This window comes from Lissotriton helveticus, chromosome 8 (genome assembly GCF_964261635.1).
Source record: "Lissotriton helveticus chromosome 8, aLisHel1.1, whole genome shotgun sequence".
Classification (NCBI taxonomy): Eukaryota; Metazoa; Chordata; class Amphibia; order Caudata; family Salamandridae; genus Lissotriton; species Lissotriton helveticus.
The window spans coordinates 417,382,411-417,394,552 of record NC_136069.1 but is presented as its reverse complement, the minus strand read 5'-3'; positions in this window follow the sequence as shown (position 1 = coordinate 417,394,552).

The following is a 12,142-nucleotide window of genomic DNA, read 5'->3' as shown; positions in this document are numbered from 1 at the left end:
AAAGGGGGAAAGGAAAGGGGAATGGGCAAAGCAAAGGGATAAGGAGAAAGAAAAAGGGGAGGGAAAAGGGGAGTGGAGGGGAGGGGTGGGGGATGAAGGGAAGGAAAGGTAAAAGATGGGAGAAGGGAAGGGGGAAGGGAAAAAGGAAGGGGGAAGGGGTATAGGAGGAGACAGGTAAGGGGAGGAAAGGCTTATGAGACAGGGTAGGGAAGGGATAAAGGAGGAGACAATGAAGGGAAAGGAAGGGGTATAGGAGGAGACAGGGAAGGGGTATAGATAGGGAAGGGAAGGGAAGGAAGGGAATAGTATAGAAGGAAACAGGGAAGGGAAGGGGTTTAGGAGGAGAAAGGGAAGGGAGGAAGGGAAGGGGTATAGGAGGAGAAAGTGAAGGGTATAGGTGGAGACAGGGGAGTGGTATGGGAGGAGACAGGGAAGGGATAGAGGAGACATGGAAGGCAGGGGAATAGGAGGAGACATGGAAGGGAAGGGGTATAGGAGAAGACGGAACGGGTATAGGAGGAGACAGGGAACGGGTATAGGAGGAGACAGGGAAGGGGTATAGGAGGAGACTGGGAAAGGAAGGAATACAGGAGGAGATAGGTAAGAGAGGGGAGGTGTTTTGGAGGAGGCAGGGAAGGGGTATAGGAGACAGGTAAGGGATGGGGTATAGTAGGAAAAGATAAGGGGTATAGGGAAAAAGAGAGGGGCATAGGAGGAAACAGGGAAGGGAAGAGAAAGGAAGAAGGAAAGAGGAGGAAAGTGGGGGTTGGAAGGGTATAGGCGGAGACAATCAAAGGCAGGGAAGGGAAATGAAGGGAAGTGGAAAATGAAGAGGAAAAGGGCAATGGAAAGGGGAAAGGGCAAAGAGAGGAGAAAGAAAAGAGGGAGAGGAAAGGGGAGGGGGAAGGGAGTGGAGGGTGGGTTAAAGGAAAGGAAAGGTAAAGGAAGTGAGAAGAGAAGGGAAGGGAAAAAGCAAGGGGGGAGGGGTATAGGAGGAGACAGGGAAGGGGTAATGGGGAGACAGGGAAGGGGTATAGACAGGGAAGGGGTATAGATAAGGAAGGGAATGGAAGGGAAAAGTATAGGAGGAAACAGGGAAGGGGAGGGGTTTAGGAGGAGAAAGGGAAGGGAGGAAGGGAAGGGGTATAGGAGGAGAAAGTGAAGGGTATAGGTGGAGACAGGGGAGTGGTATGGGAGGAGACAGGGAAAGGATAGAGGAGACAGGGAAGGCAGGGGAATAGGAGGAGCCATGCAAGGGAAGGGGTATAGGAGAAGACAGGGAACGGGTATAGGAGGAGACAGGGAAGGGATATAGGAGGAGACAGGGAAGGGAAGGGGTTTAGGAGTAGACAGGAAAGCAGTTTGAAGGAGACAGGGGATGAAATGGAAGGGGTATAGGACACAAGGAAGAAAAGGGCAGGGGTGCAGGAGGAGACAGGGAAGGGAAGAGAAGGGGTATAGGAGTAGGAAAGGAAGGGGAAGGAGAAGCAGAAAGGGAAAAGGGCAAAAGGGCAAAGGAAAGGGGGAAGGGGAAAGGAAATTGGGAAGGGAAAGGGAACGTGAGGGGGAGGGAAGAGAAGGGAGAAGGGAAGAAGGGAAGGTGAGGGGTAAAGTCAGAGATAGGAAAGGGGTACAGTTGGAGACAGAAGGGGAGTGAAGAGATATATGAAAGAGGGAAGGGGTATAAAAGGAGACAGGGAAGGGGTATAGGAGGAGACAGGGAAGGGAAGAGGTATAGAAGGAGACAGGGAGGGAAGGGGTATAGGAAGAGGCAGGGAAGGGGTATAGGAGCAGACACGGTATAGGAGAAAACAGGGAAGGGGTATAGGAGGAGACTTGGAAAGGAAGAGATACAGGAGGAGATAGGTAAGAGAGGGGAGGTGTATTGGAGGAGGCAGGGAAGGGGTATAGGAGACAGGTAAGGGATGGGGTATAGTAGGAAAAGATAGGGGGTATGGGGAAAAGAGAGGGGTATAGGAGGAAACAGGGAAGGGAAGAGAAAGGAAGAAGGAAAGAGGAAAGTGGGGTTTGGAAGGGTATAGGCGGAGACAAGGAAAGGCAGGGAAGGGAAATGGAGAGGAGGGGACAGAAGGGGTTTAGGAGTAGACAGGAAAGTGGTTTGGAGGAGACAGGGAATGAAAGGCAAGGGTATAGGACAGAGAGAATGAAAGGGCAGGGGTACAGGAGGAGACAGGGAAGGGAAGAGAAGGGGTATAGGAGTAGGCAGGGAATGGAAGGGAAGGGGTATAGGAGGAGACCGGGAAGGGTAGGGATAAAGGAGGAGACAGGTAAGAGAGGGGAGGTGTATTGGTGGAGGCAGGGAAGGGGTATAGGGGTAAGGTAAGAGAGGGAAGTGGTATAGTAGGAGGTAGGGAAGGGGTAACGGAGACCAGGAAGGAATGGGGTATAGGAGGAAAAAGATTATGAGTATGGGGGAGTGTAGGGATACGTTGAAGGAAAGGTAATGGGAGAAGGGAAGGGAAGGGGAAAGGCAAAACAGGTAAGGGGAGGAAAGGCATAGGAGACATGGAAGGGAATAGGTATAGGAGGAAGCATGGAATGGAAGGGGTATAGGAGGAGACAGAGAAGGGGTATAGGAGGAGAAGGGGAAGGGAAGGGGTATAGACAAGGAAGGGAATGGAAGGAAAGGGTATAGGAGGAACAGGGAAGGGAAGTGGTATAGGAGGGGAAAGGGAAGGGGTATAAGAGGAGAAAGGGAAGGGTATAGGTGGAGGCAGGGAAGTGGTATGGGAGGAGATAGAGGGAAGGGATAGAGGAAGAGACAGGGAAGGCAGGGGAATAGGAGACAGGGAAGGGACGGGTATAGGAGAAAAAGGGAAGGGGTATGAGGAAACAGGGAAGGGAAGAGTGGGGTATAGGAGGAGACAGGGAATGGAAAGGGTATAGACAGAGATAAGGAAGGTGTATAGGAGGAAACAGGGAATGGAAGGGTAATAGGAGACTGGGAAAGGAAGAGAAGGGAAGAAGGAACAGGAGGTACAGTTGGTTGGAAGGGTATAGGTGGACACACAGAAAGGGAAAGGAAGGGCAGGGAAGGCAAATGAAGGGAAGGGGAATATGAAAAGGGGGAAGTGCAAAGGAAAGGGGGGGAAGGGAAAAGGAAAGGGAGATGGAAAGGGGATGAGAGCGGAGGGTGAAGGGAAGTTGAGTGTTTGTGAAGGGAAGGAAAAGTAAATGGAAAGGGGGCGGGAAGAGAAGAGAATAGGAGAGAGGAGAGGAGAGGGGTATAGGAGGAGACAAGGAAGGGGAGGGAAGGTGTGTGAGACAGGGAAGGGAAGGGGTATAGGAGGAGACAGTGAAGAGGTATAGGAGGTGACAGGGGAGTGGTATAGGAGGAGACAGTGAAGGAAAGGGGTAGAGGAGGAGACAGGGAAGGCAGGCGTATAGAAGGAGACGTGGAAGGGAAGGGGTATAGGAGGAGACATGGAAGGGAAGGAGTATTGGAAGAGACAGGGCATGGGTATAGGAGGAGACAGGGAACGTAAGATAAGGGGTGTATGAGGAGGCAGGGAAGTGAAGGCAAAGGAAAGGGTACAGGAGGAGACAGGGAAAAGGTATAGGAGGAAACAGGGAAGGCAAGGGAAGGGGTATAGGAGGGACAGGGAAAGGAATGGGTATAGGAACACAGGAAAGAGGAGGAAAGGGAAGGGGTGTAGGAGGAGATAGGGAAGGGAAGGGGTATAGGAGTAGGAAGGGAAGGTATATAGGAGGAGGGAGGGAAGGGGTATAGGAGGAAAAAGGGAAACGTATGGCAGGAGGAAGGGAAAGGCTATGGGAGGAGGAAGGGAAGGGGTAAAGGAGGAGGAAGGGAATGTAAGGGGTATATGAGGAGAAAGGGAAGGGTTATAGGAGAAGACAGGAGCAGGTATAGGAGGAGATAGGGAAGGGGTTTAGGAGGAGACAGGGAAGCGGATGGGTTGGGTTAGTTTGGAGGGGTATACAAGAGGAGGCATAATGAAGGAAAGGGAAAGGGACAGGGAAAGGGAAAGGGAAAGGGAAAAAAAAGAAAGAAAAGGAAAGGTAAGGAATGGGCTGGTCGAGAAGGCAGAGCATGGTGGGGCAGAGTAGGGCAGGATGGCAAGGCAGAACAGGGAAGGAGGCCAGGATTGGAGGCCAGGTGGGCAGGAAGGCAAGAGGGATGGGCAGGAGGCAGTGGAGAAGGGTGGGACAGTGGAGCAGGGTGGGAGATCAAGAGGGCAGAGTGCAAGAAAGGAGGGCAGGGGAGGAGGGCAGAGCAGGGCAGGGGGCAAGGCAGGGTAGGAGGGCAGTATGGGTGGTAGGGCAGAGGGGCAAGGCAGGAGGTCGAGGGGCTGGGGGCAGGGCAGGAGGTCAGGGCAGGCGGCAAGGGAGGAAGGCAAAACAGGGGTCAGGGCTCCAGGAGTACAGGGTAGGCCAGGAGGGCAGAGCAGAAGGGAAAGGCAGGGCAGGGCACGAGGGAAAGGAAGGACAGGAGGGCAAGGAACTGCAGGAGGGCAGGAAAGGACAAGAGGGCAGGGAATGGCAGGAGGGAAAGGAAGGCCATGAGGGAAAGGGCATAAAATAAAGGAAGAGGAGGAGAGGAAAGGAGAGAAAGAGAGAGGGGGTGGTGTGGGGGGAGGAAGGTAATGGAAATGGAAATGAAAGAAAGGAAAGAGAAAAGAAGAAAAGGAAACGAAATTAAATGAAATGGACGGAAAAAGAGAAGATGAAAAGGGGAAAGGGAATTGGAATTTCAAGTCAGTTTCAAGTTTGGTTTCAAGTTCAGTTTGGTTTTCAGGGGAAAGGGTATTAGAATTTCAAGTCAGTTTCAAGTTCAGTTTGGTTTTCAGGGGAAAGGGTATTAGAATTTCAAGTCAGTTTCAAGTTCAGTTTAGTTTTCAGGGGAAAGGGTATTAGAATTTCAAGTCAGTTTCAAGTTAGTTTTCAGTTTGATTTCAAGTTCAGCTTTCAGTTTGGTTTATTCACTCACCTTGTCTCCTTATTCCGTCCCCACCTATCTCTCTCTGCCCCCCTTCCTTTTCGGAGCCTGCTCAGCCCCTGCAGCTTCGGTCTCTCCCTGCCCCGAGCTCCAGCCGCCAGCAGCGGTCCTCTCCCTCCGGCGTCCCCGAGTGCAATGCTGCAGGCTGCAGCTGCCTGGTTACCAGCCTCTCATACCAAGAACACGTCACAGTGGAGGCTTTTCGACGTGTCATCATACATCACCGTTGTGTGGGTGATACCATGTGTTTTAAGATTAACGGGGGAGCTGGCAAGGCATGTGTATTGCGGGATTTGATAAGTAAATCAAACTATTTAAAGACAAAAGCTCCTGCGATGAACCCGAAAGAAGACCCCTACCCGACACCCTTCCTCAACAGTGGTCTCTTCTTTCCTCTTTACTGGGGAGACGCCCCCCTCCCCCCTGCATTTGCCCTGGGCCTGGTGACATCACAGTTATCAGTGATGTTACATCATCAGCGTTCTATTCACAGGATTCTGCTTCCGGTGCCGCTGGGAAGGCACGCGCCTTTCAAATCAATATAAAATGCAGGTTTTTCTAAGTCTTCATTTAAAATAAATGAAACGTTTTATCATAGGCCGCATTCTCATCACTTGCTCAAACAGCGCTCCTTGATTGTACAAATTAAATGATTTTTACTGGGCCACATCACCGTCTCCACGAGGGGGGAGGATGTAGTATAACGGCTAGAGCGGCCGAACTTGAAGCTCGGGGCCGAGGTTCGGGTCTGACAGGAGGCTCAAACCTCCTGTGATTTTGGTCAAATCTCCCCGTGCCTTAATAACGAATGTGTTTCTCTGTCATGTAACTAACTGGTGCTCAAGTGTAGCGCTCTGATACCTTCGGGTTGATTTAGCGCTATAAAAAACTGCAACAACAAAATCTCCCCGTCTGCCTTGCTGCTCCTCTCGCGTACTGTCCAGTAATCCACTCCTTTCTGCGGAGAAATTACCTATTTCAATTTTATGAATTGTTCGAAGAATACTTACATTTTACACTTTCTACTGTTTCAAATCCGTTGTACAGAAATGTAACGGGATTAAAAAAGCCATTCCAATCATTGACGAGTAGAAGCACTTCCGGTCCCACTGCTCATCCCCGCATATTAATACATTGATTCCTGCCCCTCCCCAGGGATGGACCTCCCGAAACCCCCTCAGTCCACAGCCTCCAGGCATGACTTCCCTCCAAGCCCTTCTCACTTATCCCCCCTCGCTGGGACATCTCCCGGACCGGTCCCTAACCCGAGGCGTGACATCGGTATACAACCTTTACAACGCAACTTTTACCACGCCCTACCATTACCACGCATTTTTTACAACGCAGGATCCATTACAACGCATACCATTACCACGCATGTATTTACAACGCAGGTACTTTTACAACGCATACCATTACAACGTAAGTATTGGTAAGTATATTATTTTATTAAAAATATTATTTGGGTTTTTTGGTAAAGGGGTATTTTTAGGGTTCAGGGTCAGTTTTGGGTTTTTGGGTAAAGGGGTATTTTTAGGGTTCAGGGTCAGTTTTGGGTTTTTGGGTAAAGGGATATTTTTATGGTTCAGGGTCAGTTTTGGGTTTTTGGGTAAAGGGGTATTTTTAGGGTTCAGGGTCAGTTTTGGGTTTTTGGGTAAAGGGGTATTTTTAGGGTTTAGGGTCAGTTTTCAGTTTTTGGGTAAAGGGGTATTTTTAGGGTTTAGGGTCAGTTTTCAGTTTTTGGGTAAAGGGGTATTTTTAGGGTTCAGGGTCAGTTTTCAGTTTTTGGGTAAAGGGGTATTTTTAGGGTTCAGGGTCAGTTTTCAGTTTTTGGGTAAAGGGGTATTTTTAGGGTTCAGGGTCAGTTTTCAGTTTTTGGGTAACGGGGTATTTTTAGGGTTCCGGGTCAGTTTTGGGTTTTTGGGTAAAGGGGTATTTTTAGGGTTCAGGGTCAGTTTTCAGTTTTTGGGTAAAGGGGTATTTTTAGGGTTCAGGGTCAGTTTTCAGTTTTTGGGTAAAGGGGTATTTTTAGAGTTCAGGGTCAGTTTTGGGTTTTTGGGTAAAGGGGTATTTTTAGGGTTCAGGGTCAGTTTTGGGTTTTTGGGTAAAGGGGTATTTTTAGGGTTCAGGGTCAGTTTTCAGTTTTTGGGTAAAGGGGTATTTTTAGGGTTCAGGGTCAGTTTTCAGTTTTTGGGTAAAGGGGTATTTTTAGGGTTCAGGGTCAGTTTTGGGTTTTTGGGTAAAGGGGTATTTTTAGGGTTCAGGGTCAGTTTTGGGTTTTTGGGTAAAGGGGTATTTTTAGGGTTCAGGGTCAGTTTTGGGTTTTTGGGTAAAAGGGGTATTTTTTGGGTTCAGGGTCAGTTTGGGGTTTTTGGGTAAAAGGGTACAGGGTAAAAATTAAATATAATTAAATTTAAATTACATTAAATTAAATTGATTAAATTAAATTAAATTAATTAAATTAAATTAAATTAAATTAAATTAAATTACATTATATTAATTTTAATTAAAATAAATATTTAAAAATATTATATACTTACCAATACTTACGTTGTAATTGTATGCGTTGTAAAGGTATATGCGTTGTAAATACATGCGTGGTAATGGTATGCGTTGTAATGGATCCTGCGTTGTAAAAAATGCGTGGTAATGGTAGGCGTGGTAAAAGTATGCGTTGTAACGTCATACATCCCGTGACATCATCATCAGACCCGGAAGTCCTCGAGCTTCACTCATGAATACAAACTCCCTCACCTCCTAAGAATGCAGCCTCAGACCCCTGGTACCTATCTAGCAGCAGCGGGAAGGTCTGTGCGGAAAGCCTCATTGCACTCGAGGTGATTGGTGATATTCCAGTCGTTTCACTATTTATGATTTCAGTGAATGTGACAGAAAACGAGCACTGACGTCATGAGAATGTCTTTGGGAAACAAGTTTTTCTCCTTCCCTGACAACATGATTAGCAAGTGAGTGGGGAATGCGTGAAAAAGTCAATGTTTGGATGAATGATTGAGCGCCTCTGGTGGATGAATTAATGACTGCGTGTATAGATGGATCAATGGGCACACAATTGCAGAGTGACTCAGTGCCTCAAGTAGAGGGCCCGATAGGTGTAAGGATGGATGGCTGGTAAAGGGGCGAATGAGTGAACGGGTAAATGAAGGAGTGAGGGCATCGACGGATAATGTGGTGGAGAATGGAAGGCTCCGGTAGCAGTCATTCCTTAAATGTGTTACAGGGCTCTGGTGGAAGTGCCGTGCCAGCACTTGTTAAATGATTCCATGCCCGTGACAGTCTGTTTCAAAGCATGCAGTGTCATTTAACAAAGCAGTGCATTCTGGGAGCTATTCCTGTTGAATTGGACGAACACATAGAAATAAAACAAGAGATCCCAGAAAAGCCCAGGACTGGAGAAGTTATTTCTGGTCACACAGAGTCACACTTATTCTTCCCCGCACCTGCTTTGCTGTGTCCATTAAGGCAGCCGGAAATGACGCACAGCTTGCCCTGGCTCTAATTTGTCATGGCTGCCCTTGTGAGGGAGGCCTGGCATCTTAATCCTCCAAAAAAACAGGTTAAACGTGACAAACTATTCCTTGCAATATATTCCAGGGGTTAAAGGGTGTCTTTAGTCTTTGCATATAGCCTTGAACCGCCAGATGTTCAGCAGCATTGTTGTACAGCAGGTGGGAGTTTGGCAACTCACTCCTACCTATATAGCCTTCTAGCCAGGCTCGACTGGCAGTGAGCATTGATGAAACCAATGAGCCAGCATCCAAGCTGCATGTTACCTGGATGAGGCAAGTGTGCAGGAAGGAGGTCAGGGGTGGTTGTTGGAAATTTGCTCTCTCTTCAGCGTCACCCGGATTTATTGGCCTTATTGCTGAACCCTATTCTTGCTGGCTATGCAACTCTGTGCACTTTACTCCTGCTAACCAGTGGCAACATGCTTGTGCTTCTCTTTTCATCATGGCAAAATTCATATACTCCGGATTGACATATTTAACATGGGAAACGGCTTTTACAACGAAGCCGTTTCCACGAAATCTTTAACCACGCATGCAGTACAACGCATGCGTGGTTACCACTAATGCCTTTACCACGCATACCTTTACTACGAAGTTTGTAGTAAAAGGCATATGTGGTAAAGGTAAAAATAAAAAAGGGGGGTTTGAGGGGGTATCCCCCCCAAATAAAACAACTCACCAGAAGTCACGTCGGCATCATCGTCGTTTAAGAGAAACCGGAAAAAAATGCCGTTTTCTCTTAACGACGTATGACGTCACCACGCAAATAGTCGAGGAAAGGTCTATGTGTGGTAAACGAATTCCGTTGTAACGCATGCGTGGTAAAGGCATGCGTTGCAACGGAATTCGTTGTATCGTCATATATTCATTTAACATAGCTATAAGTCCCTAGCAAAGTTTACCCAGGGCCTGTAAGTTAAATGTCACCAGTGCGCTGCGGCACTCATTGTGTCAACCACTACAGTAACGGAGTAAAGCATGTTTCCACACCTACCACTGTAGCCTGGCTGTGCAGTTTTAACCTGACAGTTCAACCTTTCTAAATAAACCCTTTTGATAGGACAAAACCTTCCTTTTAAATATGAATAAGTCACCCTTACTGTAGGCCCTTTAGTCTATTGGGTAGGATGCCACCTATTTAAAAGCAGGATATGTAGAAGTTTAATATTCTGCATGTTCTTACAGTGAAAAAACATATAAGCTATTTTTACTGTAGCGAGGCTGGCTGCTTCCATAGGGAAGTGCTGGATTACATTAAAACACCTTATAATGCTAATTTCAAGTTGGTAACAACTAGCAAAATAATTCAAGGACTCTTTTTAATAGTTAAACAAAATACAATGTAATGGTAAAGTCACATTTTTGTCCAACTATTACAGGAAAGACACGTTGGAAAAGTTACTGTTTACCTGCCTAAGGCCTCGGTGATGCACTTCATAGAGGCCTCCCCTGTCACAAGCAGATGTATCTCGCACCTGGGCCTGCCACTCCACTTGTCCTTCTAGTTGCAAGGCACCAACCCCAGAGGGAAGAGGAGCTCCCCCAGACCTGGTTTAGAGGCTGGGAGCATCCCCTTTGAGATTAGAATTTGAAATTCTGCTTGAATGTCACATACTGCTTGACACGTCTGCTGGAGTTTTACATATAACATTTGGGGTGCACTTCAAAGGAGGAAAAGAGAATGGTAAAACACTTTATGTGTACCCACTGTCTGGATGCCAAAAGCTCAGCTTTGATTTTATCAGAATTTTGTCTCTGAGTTTGTTGGGGGTGCAGGGGCTGTTTAGAACTGGATTGTAATGATAGATGTGTGAGGGCACAAGGATTACCCTAGTATACTCCACACTTAACCCCAGCCAACAGAATAAAAGTTTAGTGTGGCTGAAGACTTTACCCATTTTGAAAATGTTCACATGTGTAGGGTTAGCCCTGGAAACCTGTCTCCTATTGTTTAGGGCACCCTGAGGGGTCATTCCTACCCACTAGGTCATGCCAGTAATACATGTGGCATCGATTAGCACCAACTTCAGGACACTCCCGGACCTGTGTAAGATCAAAAGAGCACTACATCTGCTGTCTGAGAAGAGCGTAGAAGACTGGAACCTTCCCTTCCTCTTGTACACTCATTAGCAAAGTGGACGCCAAGAGTCAAAATGCTGACCTCTTGTTCAATCTACAGGGACACAACAAGCTCCAAGCGGCTTATCTTCAACTGCCCAGCTGATCAGTAGCAACTAGACCTGGGCTTGACTCCACCTGCCACCTCGATGAGTCTCTAAGTCAGTGGTTCCCAAACTTTTTAGAACCACAACTCAGTTTTTTGAACAACAAACTTTCGAGACCCACCTACCTTTAGTGGACTTCAAACAGACTGATTTTTTAATGTGCCTAAAGCATTTTTTAGTACCACATTATCATTTACAGACGTACTGTTTACTGATAAAACTATATAGCGCACAAGTGACCACATTATCATTTACAGATGGCACATTTTCCCATTGCAATGGCCTCTAACTTTGCACAGACACTGATTACTGATAAAGCGTTATAGCGTACAAGTGATAATGTGTGGAATGTGTACTGTGGTTGTCTTGTTTGTCTTTACTTTTATGATCCACAGCAATCAAAACACAGTTCTATGATGATAATGTGTGTGGAAATCGGGTTTCTGGTATTATTTATCATTTGTGCATCGCAATGTCTTCATTTGTTTTGATCCTATTAAAATCGCAGTTTCCAGCACACTGCAGAATTACAAAGTAATGTGCTTACTTTTTGCTTTTCCTAACAGCTGAATGTATACAGTCTATTTACAGGTATTTATGTTTTGGTGTGTGGTGCAAAAAAACAACAATATCACACTTTGCTGTGCTCCAGCAAGATTGACACATAATTCACTTTAAAAACTCCTCTGACTTTGCAGTCAGAGAAAGAAAAATACACACCAATTCAATGTTAAAAGAATTAGCAGCAATTTGTCGGAATACATAGCCTGAGATTTGATCTTTGTGTTTGAAGCACAGCAAATGTGACATGATAAACACATCATTTAAAGGCATCTTTATTTATTGCATGGACTTTCCCAACCCACCAAAAATCGGTAGGTCCCGAGCCACAGTTTGGGAAATGGTGCTCTAAGTGTCTCCCATGGGGTCCTGGTGGGCTTTAGAAGTGTACTCCTGTGGTGGATTGGGACTTAGAAGACTAAAGTCAGAAGATAAAATGTTTGACCAGGACAAACATTGTTAGTGTGTCTGACCCACACTCAATCGTGGTCAGTGTCAAATTGCACCTAGGACCCGTTCTACCGTGACCATTAACTATTATTGTCACTTTGGGCTCAGTCGCGGCCGGCAAGACTCGGGAGTGGTGAGGCAGGAGGGTTGCGTGCATGGGGGGTTAATTTAAAATAGAAAACTTACCTTCACCGGCAGCCTACATGGAGAAAATGGAGAGTGCACAACAGCGCCACAATAGTGGGTAAGCCACTCCTCCCCTGCCCTAGAGCAGGCCCGCCCACCCGCCAGCCCCCAACCAAACACTCTGCTTTCTCGCAGAGTGAGAAGCAGAAACCTAAAATGGTATATATAATACCATTTTATGTTTCTGCTTCTCGCACTGTGAGAAAGCAGTGGGA